The 22,137-nt window shown below is 37.3% G+C and overlaps 2 pseudogenes; both read left to right on the top strand.

Moving 5' to 3' along the window:
* LOC109127271 lies at positions 10,473-11,581 on the top strand (annotated as a pseudogene).
* LOC104727918 lies at positions 12,364-21,651 on the top strand (annotated as a pseudogene).

Below are 22,137 nucleotides of genomic sequence, written 5' to 3'. Positions count from 1 at the left end.
AAATAATATACACATAATATTCCTTATCTAAATTATATCTTATTTTTTTCTAATATATATCACTCATGCAAGTCTGAGTAGAGGTTTAAATGAAATTTTATCAGTTTTAAAAATTTATGCAAATATAATCCGCACGTACGTGCGGGTCTGAACCTAGTATTTATTTAAACAGAAGAACATTAATTTTTGAATTTTCATCTGTTTTCTTTTTATCCTAGTTATTTTTTATCCTAGTTATTTTTTATCCTCTAAAGATACTTTTCATTAGTAATAATTAAGAATTGTAAACCGTTAATTCTCTTTGATTTTTTTGTGATTAATATCAAAATATTATAATTTTTATATTACAACGGTAAAAAAAAAATTGTCATTCTAGACCAATACTAGTTGAATATGTTAGCATCACCACAATCAACTAATAACCACATCCAAGGAGGAAAAAACAGTGAAGATAACTAAAAGAAGAATATATGACGTGAGATCCTACTTGTAATAGAATTCGAAGTTTAATATAATTGGAAGACCTTATCTATAGAATAGGGAACTGGATGATCTTATTATGTATGAGAATTACAATATATATAGAGTGTACAAGGTAAATGAATTGACAACTATATCCTTTACATATCTATTCTCTACACGCCCCCTCAAGATGGAGGGAGTTGGGCCACTCCACTCTTGCGATATTGTGTGGCAAACTGCAGTCGATGTAGAGGTTTGGTGAGTGCATCGGCGAGTTGATCATCAGTCGAGACATGAGTAACCCGAAGAGCTCCTAACTCCATGTGATCTCGGACAAAGTGAAAATCCAAGGCCAAGTGTTTCATGCGAGAATGAAACACTGGGTTAGCACAGAGATATGTGGCTCCCATATTATCACAATATATAACCGGCATTGTTGGAAGCGTGATGCTAAGCTCAGACAACAAGTTACACACCCAACGTAATTCAGATGTCGTGTTGGCGACAGCCTTATATTGCATATTCGGTGAACCGGTTATCTCAGTTTATGCATTGTCCTACGAGTGAGCATTGGCAGGCGGCGAAGCGCATTCTTCGGTATCTTGCGGGTACGACATCTGAATTACGTTGATGCACGCTTAGTATCAATGACATGTTGATGCGGTTGAGGAGGAACCAATTCAAAGGTATTTAGACGAAGTTGGGCATTTATTTCGGCACCCATGGCTCCACGCCAATTTGGATCTCGCATAGCCTGATTCATAATGATTGGAATAATTGGTTTAAGGGAGGAGGTCGTAGCTGTTAGAGACAATTTAGTTTTGGGTTTGGTGATATTGTTGTTTGCCCTTGTACGCATTGGGTGAAGATTTTCTGGTGGCGGCGGGGGTGGTGGAGAAGCTGGGGGAGAGATTGATGGTGATATTGTAGGTTCTGGTGTCGAAGAATTGGTGGAGGTGGGTGATGATGGCGGAGTGTGAGAAGGAGATACGATGGGAGTCGGGGAAGGTGAATGGGGTTGGGTTGTTTGTGGGTTTGGAGTTGGGTTGTGAGTTGGGCCTGGAGATGGGCTTTGATATGGGCTTGGTGTTTGTGTTGGACTCATCAAATTGTGATCCATAGAATTATTCTGACCCAAACTATTATTATTAGAATTACCTGAGTCGTGTCCACTTGCAGTCGAAGACGACTGAAGCGAACCGACCGGCGAGGGAAGGATCAGAGATGGGGACCAGGCGGCGGACCAGGCGGAGCATTCACGAGTGGCAGAGAGGACACGAGAATAAAAAGAGGAGGAGAGTGTTGAGATAAGCTCGAACTAACTTGAGAATAAAGAATTGTATGTTTAGGAGTTATCTAAGCATAGTTTTAGGAGTTATCTAAATCCGAGTTTTGCGTTGATGCTTTATATAAGGAGCTGTCAATGTGTGACAGAACTTATTTTTTTGAAAAACAGAGTTTGAGAGCTTGGGGTTTTGAGTGAGTTTCCATAAGCTTAATAAGAGAGTTATTCTTATTATTTTCTGTGTGATCGTTTATCTAATATCCTCAATATTTGGTATCAGAGCAAACTAAGATCTCGGTGTCATGGGTGATTCGAAAGATGCAGTGGTTGAGATCAAGACCAAGGATGGTGAGACGTCTTCAATCAAATTTCCTATGCTCACAAGCTCAAACTACACTGTATGGGCTTTGCGCATGAAGATTGCTCTCAAGGTGCATAAGGTGTGGGAAACTATTGATCCGGGAAGCTCACATGAAGATAAAAACAACTTGGCGATCGCTTTATTGTTCCAGTCAATACCAGAAGCGTTGACTCTGCAGTTGGGTGATCTCCAAACATCGAAATCTGTTTGGGATGCAATACAGGCAAGACACGTTGGAGCTGATAGGGTGAAAGAGGCACGACTTCAAACCTTGATGTCTAAATTCGATCGCCTCAAGATGAAGGATGAAGATACGATTGACGTATTTGCTGGAAAGCTTTCAGAAATTACTTCCAAATCTGCATCTCTTGGTGAGAATATTGATGAACAAAAGCTTGTGAAGAAGTTTTTGAAAAGCTTACCTCGGAAACGATTCATCCATATCGTTGCAGCTCTTGAACAAGTTCTTGACCTCAAGACAACAAGTTTCGAAGATATAGTTGGCAGGCTAAAAGCCTATGAGGAAAGGATTAATGAAGAGGAAGAAGAACTCGAAGACAGTCATAACAAGCTCATGTATGCAAACATGGACTACTCCCAAAGTTTCTCCGGCAATAACAGAGGACGAGGTAGAGGGGGTCGTTTTTCTGGCAGAGGAAGAGGTCACGGAAGAGGACGAGATGGTCGAGACAATGATCAATCCCATATCACGTGCTATCGTTGTGACAAACGAGGTCACTACGCGTCTGACTGTCCTGACAGATTGTTGAAGCTTCAAGAAACAGTGGTGGAGAAGGAAGCAGACACTCAGGAAGCAGATAAACTGATGATGCATGAAGTGATATTCCTCAATGAAGAGAAAATAAAACCAACAACGTTTGAAGGGCATCTAGATGCAAACAATGTGTGGTATCTAGATAATGGGGCCAGTAATCACATGTGTGGAGACAAGAGTTTCTTCATAGAGCTTGATGAGACGGTTTCCGGCAAGGTGCGATTTGGTGATGACTCCAGGGTTGATATTAAAGGGAAAGGATCAATACGTTTTGTTTTTGACAAAGGTGGGAAGAAGACCCTCGACAATGTCTATTTCATTCCGGAATTGAGAAGTAATATCATCAGCCTTGGTCAAGCAACAGAGGCAGGATGTGAGGTTAGAATGAAAAATGATCTTCTGATGCTACTTGATCGCAGTGGTAAATTACTTGTCACAACTACTCGGTCCGCAAATCGTCATTACAAGGTGATCTTGGAGGTCGATACTGCCAAATGTTTGCAGATTGTAGAGCTTGGTGAGTCTGCTAGATGGCATGCACGGCTAGGACATGTTAATCTAGAAACAATGAAGCTGATGATTAACAATGGACTCGTGCAAGGTATACCTAAGATCTCTGTGCAGAAGGAGTTGTGTGAACCTTGTCTGCTTGGAAAACAAACCCGTCTGGCTTTTCCAAAGGCAACATCGTACAGAGCGTCTCAAGTGCTTGAACTTGTGTATGGAGACCTATGTGGTCCAATTACACCACCAACTCCTGCCCGGAAACGATATGTTTTTGTAATCATTGATGATTACACTCGATATATGTGGACTATACTGCTGAGAGAAAAGAGTGAGGCACTTGAAAAATTCAAAAATTTCAAAGCTATAGTAGAGAAGGAGGCAAAAGCCACAATTCAGACGTTCCGCACAGACAGAGGCGGGGAGTTCACATCACTTGAGTTCCAAACGTTTTGTGAGAAAGCTGGAATCATCAGACATCTCACTGCACCGTACTCTCCTCAGCAGAGTGGAGTGGTTGAGAGGAGGAACAGAACCTTGATTGAGATGACTAGAAGCATTCTCAAACATAAATTCATGCCAAATTCACTGTAGGGAGAAGCTGTGAGACACGCTACGTACTTGATCAACAGAATCTCCACAAGATCACTGGAGAAGAATCTCACACCATATGAGTTTTTCAGAGGCAAGAAGCCGAATGTTGAGCATCTACGGGTTTTCGGCTGTGTTAGTTACGCAAGAACAGAGTCTGCAGGGAGAAAGAAGCTCGATGACAGAGCACGAATCTTGGTTCACCTTGGAACAGAGCCCGGAACCAAGGCATATCACTTGTTTGATCCAGCTAGTCAGAAAATTGTCATCAGCAGAGACGTAATCTTTGACGAAACCAAAGCCTAGAAGTGGTCTAGTCAAGAGAAACAAAGTCAGATCAGTCCTGGAAAGTTTNAACCTTGTCTGCTTGGAAAACAAACCCGTCTGGCTTTTCCAAAGGCAACATCGTACAGAGCGTCTCAAGTGCTTGAACTTGTGTATGGAGACCTATGTGGTCCAATTACACCACCAACTCCTGCCCGGAAACGATATGTTTTTGTAATCATTGATGATTACACTCGATATATGTGGACTATACTGCTGAGAGAAAAGAGTGAGGCACTTGAAAAATTCAAAAATTTCAAAGCTATAGTAGAGAAGGAGGCAAAAGCCACAATTCAGACGTTCCGCACAGACAGAGGCGGGGAGTTCACATCACTTGAGTTCCAAACGTTTTGTGAGAAAGCTGGAATCATCAGACATCTCACTGCACCGTACTCTCCTCAGCAGAGTGGAGTGGTTGAGAGGAGGAACAGAACCTTGATTGAGATGACTAGAAGCATTCTCAAACATAAATTCATGCCAAATTCACTGTAGGGAGAAGCTGTGAGACACGCTACGTACTTGATCAACAGAATCTCCACAAGATCACTGGAGAAGAATCTCACACCATATGAGTTTTTCAGAGGCAAGAAGCCGAATGTTGAGCATCTACGGGTTTTCGGCTGTGTTAGTTACGCAAGAACAGAGTCTGCAGGGAGAAAGAAGCTCGATGACAGAGCACGAATCTTGGTTCACCTTGGAACAGAGCCCGGAACCAAGGCATATCACTTGTTTGATCCAGCTAGTCAGAAAATTGTCATCAGCAGAGACGTAATCTTTGACGAAACCAAAGCCTAGAAGTGGTCTAGTCAAGAGAAACAAAGTCAGATCAGTCCTGGAAAGTTTATTGTGGAAATCGGAAAATTTGGAAATCATGGCATAAGGAGAGACGAAGATGTCATTGAAGATGATGTTCAAATCATCACTGAAATAACAGCGGAGGAAGAAGACAATATCGAGTATGATAATGAGCTTGATGACAATGACTCTGACAATGAAGAAGGAGAAAACACTCAGGCTCCTCTGAGACAGTCTACTCGTGTACGACGCAGGCCAGAGTACTTAAATGACTATGTTTGCTTTGCTGAGGCTGAAGGAGAACGACTGTTGCTTGTACTGAATGAGGAACCATGGGATTTCAATGAGGCTAAGGAATCAAAAGAGTGGATAACAGCATGTGAGGATGAAATTTGTTCAATAAACAAAAACAAAACCTGGTTCTTGTGTGATATGCCAAGTGGAACTAAGGCGATTGGATTAAAGTGGGTCTTCAAGACCAAACGAAACCCTGATGGAAGCATCATCAAATACAAGGCGAGGCTTGTCGCAAAGGGTTATGTGTAGAGACATGGAGTCGACTTTGATGAGGTTTTTGCCCCTGTTGCACGCATTGAAACGATCTGTTTTCTTCTTGCTCTTGCAGCTTCGAACAGATGGGAAGTACATCACCTTGATGTAAAAACGGCATTTTTACATGGTGAGTTGAAGGAAGAAGTTTATGTCATGCAACCACAAGGTTTCGAGGTCAGAGGGAGTGAAGGGAAAGTTTACAGGCTGAACAAGGCTTTATATGGACTAAAGCAAGCACCTAGAGCTTGGAATGAGAAGCTCAATTCAATTCTCAGGGAGTTGCAGTTCAGTAAATGCTCGAAGGAACCGTCGCTGTTTCGAAAAGAGAAAGGAGGAAATCTTCTGGTCGTTGCTGTATATGTAGACGATCTGTTAATCACAGGATCATGTATGTCTATGATTAATACCTTCAAGGAGGAAATGGCCACCAAATTTGAGATGAGTGACCTTGGGAGGCTCTCATACTACCTCGGTATCGAAGTTCATCAACACACAGGCGGCATAACTCTGAGCCAAAAGAGATATGCAGAGAAGATTATAGAGGAGGCTGGGATGAAAGAGTGCAATGCTACTCAATCTCCGATGGATCAGAATGTGAAGTTATCAAAGGGTTTGAGTGAAGAGCGAATTGATGCGACAAATTACAGAAGAATCATCGGCTGCCTACGATATCTCACTCATACGAGGCCGGATCTCAGTTTCAGTGTGGGAGTGCTAAGTCGATATATGCAAGACCCAAAGAAGTCTCATGGAGCTGTTCTAAAACAAGTACTGAGATATCTGCAAGGTACACTATCATTGGGTCTTACATATGTTCGAGCTAGTAACACAGGACTTGTAGGCTACAACGACAGTAGCCACAATGTTGATGAGGATGATGGTAAGAGCACGACTGGGCACATTTTTTACTTTGATGATTGCCCCATCACTTGGTGTTCACAAAAGCAAGAAACAGTAGCTCTTTCATCATGTGAGGCTGAGTTTATGGCTGCGACGGAAGCGGCGAAGCAGGCGATCTGGTTGCAGGAATTGTTTGCCGAGATAGTTGACAAAGAATGCACAAAAGTAACTATCCGAGTGGATAATAAATCGGCTATTGCACTCACCAAGAACCCGGTATTCCATGGTCGCAGCAAACACATTCACCGGAGATATCATTTCATACGTGAATGTGTTGAAAATGAGCAAGTTGATGTTGAACATGTTCCAGGAGCTGAGCAGAAGGCGGATATTCTAACTAAAGCGCTTGGAAGAGTCAAGTTCAGAGAAATGAGGAACTTCATTGGAGTTCAAGATGTGCAAAAGACTGAGTTCGAGCTTAAGGGGGACAATGTTGAGATAAGCTCGAACTAACTTGAGAATAAAGAATTGTATGTTTAGGAGTTATCTAAGCATAGTTTTAGGAGTTATCTAAATCCGAGTTTTGCGTTGATGCTTTATATAAGGAGCTGTCAATGTGTGACAGAACTTATTTTTTTGAAAAACAGAGTTTGAGAGCTTGGGGTTTTGAGTGAGTTTCCATAAGCTTAATAAGAGAGTTATTCTTATTATTTTCTGTGTGATCGTTTATCTAATATCCTCAATATTTGGTATCAGAGCAAACTAAGATCTCGGTGTCATGGGTGATTCGAAAGATGCAGTGGTTGAGATCAAGACCAAGGATGGTGAGACGTCTTCAATCAAATTTCCTATGCTCACAAGCTCAAACTACACTGTATGGGCTTTGCGCATGAAGATTGCTCTCAAGGTGCATAAGGTGTGGGAAACTATTGATCCGGGAAGCTCACATGAAGATAAAAACAACTTGGCGATCGCTTTATTGTTCCAGTCAATACCAGAAGCGTTGACTCTGCAGTTGGGTGATCTCCAAACATCGAAATCTGTTTGGGATGCAATACAGGCAAGACACGTTGGAGCTGATAGGGTGAAAGAGGCACGACTTCAAACCTTGATGTCTAAATTCGATCGCCTCAAGATGAAGGATGAAGATACGATTGACGTNAGAGAGTTATTCTTATTATTTTCTGTGTGATCGTTTATCTAATATCCTCAATAGAGAGTGAGAAACAGATTGAGGTTCTGAAGCATGGGATGTCTCTTTGTTCGGTGAAGCAAACGGGTACCACGATTCAACAAAACGAACGTGACGAGAACTATAGATGCGACCGGTGGGAAGATAAAGACATAGATATGCACTCTGGGTAGTCAAATAACCAAGGAACACACACGGCTGAGATCGATCCTCCAGTTTTTTTGACGTATACGGCCTCAACCAGGGAAAGCAGAGGCTGCCAAATATACGCAACTTTTGATAATTTGATTGAGCATCAAACAACTTCAAGTATGGAGAGACATTATTGATAACTGTTGTGGGCATGCGATTGATTAAATAGACTGCCGTTGCACAAGCATACGTCCAATACGTCTTTGGGACCGAAGCTTGATGAAGAAGAGTGAGACCAGTTCCGACGATATGTCTATGCTTGCGTTCCGAGATACCATTGTGTTCCGGTGTGTGTGGAGGAGAGGTGAGATGAGATGTGCCACTTGAGATGAGGTATGGTCGTAAAGATACAAAACTCGCCACCATTATCCGTGTATAATGTACCAATCTTGCATTGAAAACGATTCTCGACCAAAGCCGCAAATGCCACAAACTTTTCTCGGACTTGAGACTTTTGCTTCAAAGGATAAAACCAGGTATACCGCGTCTGGTGATTCACGAGGATGAGATAGTACTTGAAACCATCAATCGAAGCAAGAGGAGACATCCACACATCAGAATATATATATATTGGAGAGGCTTTGTTGAAGTAATAGTGTTTGTAAAGAAAGGGAGTTTATGGCTTTTATTGATAAGACAATGAGAACAAAGAAATTGTTTTTGTATAGAATCAAAACATGGCAAAGAAAATTGAGAAATAAGTTTTTGTAAAGTAGATGGTGATGGATGACCAAGTCGGGAATGCCACAAAGGGAGTGATGTTTTTGATATTGATGAAGCAAACAGAGAGATGGTATTATTTGGGTTGACCGGCCACTCATAAAGCTCGTTCTTAGTTCGTCCGAAGAGTAATCGGGCCCCCGTTTTGAGATCCTTCACCTGAAAATGGGTAGGGAAGAATTCCACAAAAACTTGATTAGCATTACACAAACGGTAGACAGAAATGAGGTTTTTATGAAGGTTGGGAATATAAAGGAGATCATTAAGTTTAAAAAGATGAAGTGGTGTCGATAGAAGAGTGGAACCAGTATGAGAGATCGGAAGGCTAGAGCCATCGGCAATGGTGACCTCCTCACCACCATTGTACAGCTGATGCAAGGACAGGTTGTTCAGGTCTGTTGTGAGATGATGAGTCGAACCACTATCAAGTAGTCATTTCGCATTAGAAGGTGAGGCAGCAGCGAGATGTGCCCGTGGCTGCCATGGAGCAGGACCAGTACCAAGTAACCCGCTAGTGGGAGAATGAAGTTGAGAACACGTCCGGGCACTATGCCCACGAATGCCGCATATTTGGCACCTGCCTTGATATCCACGTGGGGCAAACTGATCATGACGAGGTGAAAACTGTTGGTGCTGTTGTTACCATGGCTGGTGTTGACCACGGTATTTAATGTTGTGACCACCAAAATTGCCACGAGAGGACCGATTCTGCCCTCGGCAGTTCTTGTTATTGCCATGATAGTTGGATTGCTGGGTTTGAAAGTTAGGGTGATTGGTACCTTGGTACGTTGCCACGTTCGCAGTTATGGGAAGTGAAGGTGAGGAGAGAACAACGACGTTAAGCTTCACTTCATGATTGAGGAGTTTCTCATGAACCTCCGGAATCGTCGGAGTAGTATCACTGCCACCGATTTGATCAATAACAGACATATAGTCTTCAGGAAGACCTTTGAGAATATACTCAATTTGATCATCATGTTCGACAGGTTTACCTAGATTCGCGAGCTTGTCAAAATGGGTTATGAAGCCCTGGACATAGTCATCGACAGATTTAGTGCCTTTATTCCAAAGCGGGAGTTATTGACGGAGCTGTTGCACGTGTCCACGACTCGGGTTGGCATAGGTGGACTTCAACGTGGCCCACACGTCCGCAGCCGTAACGGATCTGGAGAGAATCGGTTGAACAGAAGCCGTTATAGCACCGAAAAGAGCACTATAGATGAGTTTGTCCTGACGTTTTCAGAGCTTGTAGTTGAGATTAGGAGAAGAGACACCAGCATTCGTAATTGTTTGCGCGGGTGCAGCAACAGATCCATCGAGATAACCAGCCAGATCATACCCATCAATGAGAGCATGAACTTGACGGCTCCACATAAGAAAGTTGGTAGCCGTGAGCTTAGTAACATTTGTCATGTTGACATGAAGGAGATTAGTAGTGTCGGAGACAATCACAGCTCGTTGGAAGAGTTCGACATGGCGTGAAAGAGAAGAGAAGAAAACGAAGAAGAGAAGAGAAGAGAAGAGAAAAGATGAGCAGAAAGGAAGAAGGGCGGCTGCAAAAAATTTATTTAGGATTTTCAGTATCGATACTCTGATACCATATAGAATAGGGAACTGGATGATATTATTAGGTATGGGAATTACAATATATATAGAGTGTACAAGGTAAATGAATTGACAACTATATCTTTTACATATCTATTCTCTACCATATCCAACTCGAATATGGAAGACTAGAAGACTTCTAATTGTATTAGAATTTGTATGTACTAGTGTATATATATATATACATAGCCCTTAATTACAATGAATTAAGGCAGTTTACAATACGTTGGTTTTATAAAGAACCTAATCACACTACAAGTAAAACGCCGGCCATATGAAATCACCGAACGAGTCAAACCCTCTTCCACAGCCTCCGCCGCCACCATCTCAGTCGTCGTTTTTGTCATTACGGGATGATATAGTTTTGAGTATCTTGGCTCGCATACCAATATCGTACCACGCAGAAGTCTCTCTTGTCTCTAAGAGCTTCCGCTCGCTCATCCTCTCCAAGGATCTCGACATGGAGCGGTTACACCTTGGAACCCGAGAAGAATGTCTTTATATCTGCCTACAGTCGACCACCTATCATTGTTCTCACAGATGGTTCAGTCTCTGGATAAATCCTAATGATCATCAAACCTTAACCCATTGCACAAACCAAGACAAGTCTACAGGAAATTTGTTGGTACCAGTGCCCTCTAACTATTCTCCTCGCTTACCAATACTCTACCACACTATTGGTTCGAAAATATACGAAATCTGCAGACAAAACACGACCGACATGTCGGTCTACAACAAGCTGGCTGGCAGATGGTGTAAGGCCCCTAGCATGATGGTTCCTCGTAGGAATGCTCTCACGTTTGCCTATGAAGGGAAGATATATGTAATAGGAGGATGTGAAGCAGAATCTCTGTATTGGGCTGAGGCTTTCGACCCAGAGACTCAAACATGGGAACCTTTACCGGATCCTGGCGTTGAGCTCCGGTTCTCTTCACTTAAAAAGATTGAAGCGGATCCAGGAAAACTTTACGTGAAGACGAGTAAGAAGAACTTTGTTTACCTTATACAAGAAAGGAGGTGGGATGTTAGTAACATAAACTTAGGGGATAGTACGTGTGACATTGAGAATATACGGTACACTTATAGTCACAAGAAATGCTGCTGGTATGAAACAAAATGTGAACACTGGAGAATGGCCAAAGGTTTAAGTGAACTTGATCGGCATTTAAATCTGATATTACTGAAATAAGTAATTTTGGTGGGAAACTCGTAATGTTTTGGGTTGGTCCAGCGGTTTATCCACTTATTAAAACGCCGGATATTTGGTGTGCTGTGATTTTGCTTGAAAAGCGCAACGACGGTGAAATTTGGGGTCACATTGAATGGGAAGACGTTGTGCTTAGAGTCCATACAGTCTTGCGTTGTTTGCAGTCGTTGCAATGATCAACAATATACTTTTGGTTTGACCTTTTTCCATTTTTTTTTGTTTTTTATTAGGAGTTGATCCGAATTTGTTACCATTTTCCATCTTCGATGATATGTTTTTTGCTTTCTAATAACATTTTTTAATTCAATATTATTGGATTTTTTTTATAATACTAAGAAAATATATTTTTTCTGCTTTGACCATTGTGTCTAATGTCAATACAGTCATAGTACAATATGACAATATGTTCAGTTTTGGGGAAATAAAAAAATACACAATTAGTTCTAATTTTCCACTACAAAACAAGAGGGTAATTACGACATTCTACATATCAATTGTGGTAGATTTGAAAAAGAATTTTGATTGTGGTAGATTTGAAAAGTTTATATCCAAATGTGGTACTTTTGACTAAATTCCATTTTTAATATCCCATTATTACAAAAGCAAATCATGATACTAAAGGTTGACAGAAAGTAGGATAAATCTTAAGGTTTTACTCTAGTTACAATACTGAAGTCTAACTAATCAGGCCACACAGAATTACTAAAATTGACATAAAATTAAAAATAGATTTTTTCTTAACAAAAAAAAACTGGGGAGAATAATTTAAGGATTATCCCTACAAAAAAAAATTATTGCATTCAATAGAATAATTTTTGGGTGAATTTGTGTGATGACCAAAACAAAAAAAGAAACGAAAAATATAGCCATCTAATGAAGTAAATTAAGCGAGTAACCATGGATCCATGTACAATGACCGAAAAGGATAGCAGTGAATAACACGCGCAGGGGAGAAGGCATGGGAGAAGAAAAAAAGGTGTGCTGATGTCATAACAAAATTGATTTTACCCCACATCATTTTAAGTCATAATCTAATCTTATAAAAATAACTAAATAAATCTTGCAATAGTTTAAAAAAACCATAGATTTTTTTATTTATATAACATGACTCGAATTTTTAAAATCGGATAAGTATTAATTAAAATAAAAAATAGTGTTCATTTAAAATTTAAACTATATAGTATAGAATAAAACTAAATATTATAGAACGAAACCTATTTAATAAAATAATTTTATAATAGTGGTAATGAGAGTACGGTACTAGTGGTGGTTATACGATATGGTGGTGGCTACAATAAACCCTAAACACTCTTTTGTAAACCCAAACCGACATATAATTTCGTTTAATTGTAAAATTTAAACCCTAAACACTATTTTATAAACTCAAACCGACATATAATTTTGTTTAATTGTAAAATCTAAATCCTAACCACTCTTTTATAAACCCAAACCGACATATAATTTTGTTTAATTGTAAAATCTAAACCCTAACCATTATTTTATAAACTCAAACCGACATATAATTTCGTTTAATTGTAAAATCTAAACCCTAATTACTCTTTTGTAAATCCAAAACGACATATAATTTTGTTTAATTGTAAAATCTAAATCTTAACCATTCTTCTATAAAATCAAACCGACATATATTTAAACTCTAATCTTCTTTTATAAAACCAAACCTACGTAATTTTCTTAATAAAAGATCTACATAATTTGTTTCTTTAATTTGTTTTATTTTTTTTATTTTTATTTTGATTTTTTTTATTTAAATATGTTATGACATGTCATATGTTATAATATGTGTGTATATATATATATAGGGGAGAGAGCACGTGAGGAAGAGTGGTAACTGTTAATTATGTACATTGGGCAAAATTGTCAATATTATAGAAAATACATAATATATTATAGGTTAATGGTTAGTATAGTCAGTCATTTAATTAAAGATTTTTTATTGGTTATTGCTGCCAACTTCCCTTCCTTCATCTTTAGCCTCAAGAAAATAAAATGTTTAAAATTTAACACACATTAAGAGGATATACCTTAATTATTCTTTTTTTTGGCAAACACCTTTATTATTCTATAACTCAATTGTTGACTCTTTCATTAGAGTCTGACTAGAAAAAGACAACATAGGAAATTACATTAAATTTTACATAGAAAACAATCAAAAATATAAATATGATATTGAACAGATTTATGAACATATAATACTACATTAAGTTATTTTATTACTATGGTAAGTTTACAACTTGCTAAAATATTACTCCTTCTGTTTTATATTACTTGTTATTCTAGGTAATTTCATCCATATTAAAAAAACTATTTAATTTTTTATTTTACTCTTCATTAATATATATTTTATTTGTTTTAAATAATTAATAAACTAAACGTGAGAGATAAAATTGGAAACTTGATTAATAAAGTTGCATTGTAAACATGAGAAGACAATAATTTACCTTTAGAAGCCAAGTAAAAAAATCCGAGGGAGTAGTATAAAATAAGTGTTGTTAAAGAGAGATGGTCATTATCAAATTAACCTCTTCACTAAATTAGAAGAGAGAAGCTCCAAAATCTCCTTCACACTCTCTCTTTCCCAATCTTTAATGGGGGTGTATTGAACTTGATATTTTATGAGATTTGCTGGGATTTTAATATTTTAGAATTTTGAGAGATTTGAGTATAATTTTAGGAGATTTGGTTACTAAATTTGAGATTTTAGGATTTGATGAGATTTGGATTTTGGAATTTCGTGAGATTTGATTATTAAATTTTAGGTGATTTTGATGTTAAAAAAAAAAAAAAAAAAAGAGAGAAACTTAGAATGTCGTGACTTGTATGATGAAATGATCCAAGCATATGATCAACCTATAAATCTGATCCAAGCATCTTTCTCTTAACAAAGGTAAAAGAAAATTTGTTTTGAGTCTTTTTGCTTGCCCTACTACAGTATGCTAGCAACTTGAACAAACCAATACTTTCATAAATATCATAGCTTTTGTCTCTTTAGAATCAGCTATAACGTTTTTCCAGCTTACTAAAAACTATCCAAAAACCATACAATCGCTGGTCTTGTTTCAGATTCAATACAATTTCCTGCAGTTAACACCAATTTCATCAAAACTTAGTGAATCAAAACTGCAGTTTTTTTTGGGTTTTATGATATCAAAAGAAACAGAGTTTGCAAAATTAGAAGTACCTAATCTGCAGTACCTTATAAGAAATTAGTTACTGGGTTTCCAAATGATATACAGAAATATTCTTTCAATCGTGACTACTTTTTAGGCTATTCATCAGAAATCATGGGGAAAACTATATCGGCCTGATTCTTTCACCATAGAGGCCGGGAAAACTCCAAAAAATACCAATCATCCCTCATTTAATGAAGAAAACGATCATAAGTTTGTATATAAAAACATTTAACCTTTTAAAAATATGAATAGATGAGCTGGAGAACGACGTTGAGTTTGGCATTTCAAAGCCTAGGAGTGGTGTATGGAGACATCGGGACGTCGCCGTTGTATGTGTACGCAAGTACTTTCACTGAAGGCATCCATGACAAAGATGATGTCATTGGCGTTCTCTCGCTCATCATCTACACTATCACTCTCGTTGCGCTCCTCAAATACGTCTTCATTGTTCTTCAGGCTAACGACAACGGTGAAGGTACCGGACAGTTAACTATTCCTTACTTATATCTTTTTAAGGTTTTCTTTTAATTAATATACTTTAAAAATCTATATATTGTGATACTTCATTTTTCAATATTGAAGTAAAACACTTTTTTTCTTCTCTGTAAAACTAAGTATAGTGATAGCAAACACATACAATAAAATGATCATTTGTAAAATAAAATAAATTAAAATCATAAAGACTTGTTATGAAGCATAGAACTATTCTTTGGATCACCCAAGATTGGGAAAGAATACACCACTAAAACCATCTTATAGAATTCTAAAACCAATAAAATGATAACAACAGAATTTTTTAAAAATCTATATAAAATACACAATTGGATAATATTAGGTTCATATAGAATTTTATTTTTTTCAAATACAATTAAAATCATGCGTTCGATAATCCCCCTAAATGTAAGGTTTGAAAAGAAAATTATGTAACATACAACTTTACTTGTTCTCTAGATAATGAGTGAATTAGGATCAATGAAAATTGTAGACCTTTTTTATTTGTCTCCTGTAAATTGTAAACTTATGGAACAAGCAAGATATATGTATTATACAGTAAAACCTCAATAAATTAATAATGTTGGGACTGCAGAAATTTATTAATTTATAGAGGTTTTATTTTATCGATAAATTAATAACATTTTTCATATTTAGTAACTTTAAAAAAAAAAGTTTTAAAACAAAGATTTAATTGTTATAAATAATATTTTTATATAATAACAATTCTCATGTTTTGAAGAGAAAACTAAAAGTTTTTGATATAGTAGAAATGTTAGAAATAAGGTTTACCAAAAAATAATGTTCATATATATACATGTATTTTGATAATCTTATATAATTATTAATTTATACTATTATTGGGACCATATATTTACAAAGGATTTTCAAAAAAAAAATTATTTTATTATATTATCGAGTTATGTCCAAAATTACATTGGTTCTAACTTGTGACCGAAAAAATTTATTAATTTACAGAGAGTATTAATTTATCGAGTATTAATTTATAGAGGTTTGACTGTATATATCCATATGATATAATTTTTTTTGTTGATTTTGCTATATGATACAATTGTTAAAAGAAAAAGATGCTACAGTACAAAAATAAATATACACACGATGATCGCGCTTTTATTGGATCCACCATCATCATTGTCATTGGGATTCAATAGATCTATAACGAGAACGAGTTAATCAAGAATCAAAGCTTCGTTAGTTTTTTCTTACTACGTTTCAAAATATATATATTTTAACTAAAACACGTAGATTAAAATGTTTTTATTTTTAATAAGTTCAACCATTCAGAAACAATACTGTATAATATTAAATATTAAATTAATCTAAAAGTTAAATAGAAAATAAAAAATATCTTATATTATGAAACAAAAAATTTCTTTAAAACATCTTATATTTTGAAATGGAAGAACTATAAAATAGTTAAACAATAAACACAATTATTACTGTTGACTTTATTATGTGACGCACCTCCTCCCTACCTTAGAAGTACGTTATATATGTACGAAGTACGATGTCGCATGTTGACCAAATCTTTAAAATACTCCTAGTGTCAAGTGTGATGCGATTCACGCGATCCAATGTAAACTAATCTAGTTTCCTAAGTTCATTCGAGTACGACGTTGACGTATTATTAACTTTTTATATTGAATTTTATTATTTTCTTTGTTTAATAGATAAAGATTTTTGTCATTTTAGGTGTTAATGTCAAACACCAATATCTACTTTTTATTATAACCAATATGTTAATAATGTTAATGTTCATAATTCTGCATATTTGTTTTGTTTATAAACTTTTTCATCGTGTCATTATGATTTATGAACTAGTAATACAAGGTACCCCCATTAAGTTGAATTTTATAGCCGTTTTACATGTACTTTGTATGCTTTTATTTAATCCTTTTCTCTCTCTTAAGTTTCTATGCAAAAATAGTTATTGGATACTTTATAACGATTTGTATTATGCAATATATTGTTTTTAATTATTGGTTGACTTTTACGAATTTGTATTATAGTTCTGCATTGTCGTTTATTATAAGTTGATTTTTGACTAAGTATTAATTTCTTAGTATTGCGTGTTTTTAGCTGAAATGTTTAATATAGTAATAGATTAGTGTCATGATAAAAAATAATTCTTTGATAAAGAAGTGTCATGATAATTGACATAGATGAAATAATGAGATGCCTGCTAGATTTACAGACTTGTATGACAGATCTTTGTGTGCGATGTTTAACAGATAGATAAAAGGATAGTGAAGAGATGACACAAGAAATTTGTTAACGAGATTCGGATAACCTACATCCCCGGGACCAAGTCCAGAATCATTCACTAGAATTAGAACGCAAAAGTCACATTTGCCAATGGTATCTAGCACACACTTGTGCCTACCACTCAAATCTACATGAACTAAAGGAATCACCACTTTTTGTCTTTTCCGACGAGTGTGAACCTCTACAAAAACCACCAATAGATTCTCTATCTTGCTGGTGGGACAACACCACACACAACATGTGTGCTTCTCTCAATTTGAGGTCTAGGGTGCGTAAACTGCTTCTTGTTACCACCTCTTCCTTTTATACCTCTTAGAGTTCTCCACAAACCCTAGGTTCCACAAGCTTCTTCCTCTTGTCTTTTGGGTAAAAGCTTGCTCTCTTTTTGTCAACTTGACCCATGCTTTTGTTCCTGACGCACCTAACACAAGCATGCTTTTCTGACACATCCGCTCTACTGTTTGCTACAACTTGAAGCTTTTCCGCTCTGTTGCACTACACAACCTCTTCACGAGGTTTACCCTGTTCCAGCTCTGTTGCACTACAGAGCCACTAAACATTGTCTGCTCTGTTTCCAGCTCTGTTTTACTTCATGTTCACTCAACTGCTATATAACTTTGCTCTGTTATAGTTGCTCATTTCTTTCTGTTCTGATGCGCTTTCATGTTCCTCAGCTGATTATGGATATCTTGGCTGAGTTCTCACTTCTTGGATCTTCACACTAAGACTCCAAGGTTCAACATGTCACTTCATTCCATTTGACTTCACATTGAGTTGTCTTGGCTGAGGTATATTCTCTGATTCTCTATCTAAGGAATCATCGCGCCTGTGTCTGTAGCTGGTTACACCTGCTCCAGCTTGTTTAGTGCTTTTGTGTCTGAACATGAGTTTGTATCAGACTTGTTCACTGCAACGTTCACTGAATTTGTGTTTGTACTCTTGGTTGTATCAAGTTTACTCATTTCTTCTTGATCATCTTTCTTGTGTTGTATAACCAGTAACAACACCAATATATCTTCAATCTCTCCCTTTGTTACTGCGTTATAGAACTCAAGCTTTCTCTATTCTTGCATTTGATGATCTTTAAGCTTTCATGTTGTAACTGAAACTTTGGCATCTTCATTACTTTGAGAGGATTCTGTCATTAATCTTCTCTTATTTGTTTCACTAGTTGCTCCTTTACGCCTTGTTGACAGTCTTACAATTCTGTCAACACAATGCATCTTCAATAGAAACCTATCAAAAATCATATGAATGCAAGAAAAATAAGTTTAATTATTTTGTTGGTGAGATAGAATAATCTCAATGAAGGTAGTACTACATAATGCGGTATTCATTCTTTAGTTTATATATGTAGACTAAAAAGAGCTTATTTACCCCCGGAAAATATTTTAATGTCAATGCTCAAAATAATAATGACGTTTTATACGTAAAATATTTTGAACGCAGGAGGAACATTTGCATTGTACTCGTTGATATGTCGATATGCAAAAATGGGACTAATTCCAAACCAAGAACCAGAAGATAGAGACCTCTCAAACTATACGCTTGAACTTCCAACCACACAGCTCAGAAGAGCCCATATTGTCAAAGAGAAGCTCGAGAACTCTAATTTTGCAAAGATCATACTCTTCCTCGTCACTATTATGGGCACTTCCATGGTCATTGGTGATGGAATCCTTACTCCTTCTATCTCAGGTGAGGCCTAAAATCATTCCTCGCGTGGTATCCTTCTCCAACATCATGCCTTATCAAACCAAAACCATTTTACAACTTTTAGTTATAAGTATATATAATATATATGTTAAAAAGTTCTATTTCTTATTTTTACAGGCCCCAATTTACCTGTCTTTCAAAAATTTAAATATTTTTAACATTTTTTTGGATCGGGTCCTAGTGCTCCAATGTTAAAAGACGGTCATGTTTTTTAGAATCATATTCATGTATAACTGACAGTTTCATGCTTATTCTTTTTTTGTAATTTTGATCCAGTACTTTCAGCTGTTAGTGGAATCAAATCGCTCGGCCAAAGTAATTCTCACCGCATCCCAATTCTAGTTTATTAACAGGATATATACACAACAATGCACTAACGTACGTACGTACATGTGATATAAATGTGCAGACACGGTGGTGGGCGTTTCGGTTGCAATCTTGATACTACTATTCGCATTTCAACGGTTTGGAACTGATAAAGTTGGATTCTCCTTCGCCCCGATCATCCTCGTATGGTTCACATTTCTTACCGGAATCGGTCTCTTTAATCTGTTCAAGCATGACATCACCGTCTTAAGGGCACTTAATCCACTCTATATCATTCACTACTTTAGAAGAACTGGTAAAAAGGGTTGGATTTCACTCGGAGGTGTATTCCTCTGCATTACTGGTGAGAGAGAGAATCCATAAATTATTCCTTCAATTGCTTTTATATACTTTTTTTTCTTTTATATTATAATCCTAGAGCAATATATATTTACTTCCCAAAATGATTGAAATGTAATTTGGGGAATTAGGGACGGAGGCCATGTTTGCTGATCTAGGTCATTTCAGCGTTCGAGCCGTACAGGTCACTTTTATATTCCCTAATTGAAGATTTTTTTTTTTTTTTAAGAAAAAATGTCAAACCCTTAGAACATATTTATATACACTGACCCAATTTTGTCAAATTTTGATGTCGCAGATTAGTTTCTCATGTGTCGCATATCCAGCGCTAGTAACAATATATTGCGGGCAGGCTGCGTACCTCACTAAACATGCCTCTAACGTTTCAAATACTTTCTACGACTCAATCCCAGGTTACTTTCTAATCATATTATATCATTTTGGAAAAAAATAAAATATGCATGCTTAATCTTTTCTTAAACATTGTCTATAGCATTTTCAAATATATGTGAAATTTATAAAGTTTCATCTCAAAGTCAATTGATTAATAAATGAACTATTGTTATATATCTAAGAATGATTATATTGGATGCAACCTATCAGATCCGATATACAGGCCAACATTTGTGGTGGCCGTAGCAGCATCGATCATTGCGAGCCAAGCTATGATATCGGGAGCCTTCTCAGTAATCTCACAGTCTCTACGTATGGGTTGTTTCCCTAGGGTGCAGGTGATTCACACCTCGGCTAAGTACGAGGGACAAATCTACATCCCTGAGATTAACTACGTGCTCATGCTTGCATGCATCACTGTTACCCTCGCCTTCAGAACCACTGAGAAGATTGGCCATGCTTATGGGATTGCTGTTGTAACCGTCATAGTCATCACGACCTTTATGGTGACTCTTACAATGCTGGTTATCTGGAAGACCAACATAGTGTGGATCGCTATGTTCTTGGTCGTGTTTGGTTCTATAGAGATGTTATACTTATCGTCAGTCATGTACAAGTTTACGAGCGGTGGATATTTACCTCTTGCAATAACTATTGTTTTGATGGCGATGATGGCGATTTGGCAATACGTTCATGTCCTCAAGTACCGGTATGAGCTAAGGGAGAAGATTTCTGGCGAAACCGCTATACAAATGGCTACAAATCCTGATGTAAACCGGGTTCCGGGGATTATATTGGTTTGTTTTACACGGATCTTGTTCACGGTATCACTCCATTGTTCTCCACTATATCTCAAATCTTTCCTCGGTCCACTCGGTTTTCGTCTTGAAATCGATCAAGTCACTTCCCATAATCCGTGTGGCATCATCAGAACGATTCTTTTTCCGTTATGTTGGGCCAAAGGATTCAGGGATGTTTCGGTGTGTTGTGAGGTATGGTTACAAGGAGGACATTGAAGAGCCTGATGAGTTCGAGCGTCAGTTTGTTCATTACTTAAAGGAGTTCATCCATCATGAGTACTTCATGTCCGGAGGAGGAGGAGATGCGGACGAGATAGACAAAGAAGAGGAGCCAAACGTTGAGACTACACTTGTTCCCTTGTCTAGCTCTGTGCCTTCATCAGGGCGGATCGGTTCCTCGCATTCATCTTCGTCCAACAAGATTAGGTCGGCAAGAGAGGTGCAGGTGCAATCAGCGGAGGGTCAGACAGAGCTGGTGGACAACGCAAGACAGAAAGGAATGGTTTATCTGATGGGAGAGACAGAGATAACGGCTGAGAAAAGTTCTTCTTTGTTTAAGAAGTTTATAGTGAACCATGCATACAATTTCTTGAAGAAGAATTGTCGGGAAGGAGACAAAGCACTTGCCATACCAAGGTCGAAGCTTCTCAAGGTTGGTATGACTTATGAGTTATAAGATTCTTGAATTTGCCTTTTGTGGTGTGCGTGTGTGTGTTTTATTTATATGTGAGCAGATGTGCCTCAAATAAACCTGTCTCCCGTATTTGCTTTAATTTTTAGTGATGTGTAACTAATATCACCCCTTTGTTTTGTGATTGATAATGTGTTGTATTTTATCCTCCATCTTCATTAAGTATATATAAAAAATGAAAACTGAGAACCAAATGGATTGTTTTATCTTTCTTTATAGTTTTGAAATACATTATAGAATCATATGCGCGTGTATTATTTTTTGAGATAAGTTGGAACTTCTTGGAAAACGTATTATAGAATTATATGCACGTGTATGAACTTCGGATTAGATTTCGGATATTGCGAAATCCGGATTATCCAGCTGCACATGCACATGGAGGACCATTTTCCGGATTATATTTATCAAAACAGACGAAGAAGACAAACATTTGATTTCGTTTTTCTTTAATTGTTTACTAGAAAAGAAAACCACAATGTCTTGCTGTTTTTATTTTT

The sequence above is a fragment of the Camelina sativa genome, chromosome 11 (genome assembly GCF_000633955.1).
Source record: "Camelina sativa cultivar DH55 chromosome 11, Cs, whole genome shotgun sequence".
Taxonomy (NCBI): Eukaryota; Viridiplantae; Streptophyta; class Magnoliopsida; order Brassicales; family Brassicaceae; genus Camelina; species Camelina sativa.
Note: the sequence above shows the minus strand (reverse complement) of the source record. Positions and strands in the feature narration are given on the sequence as shown.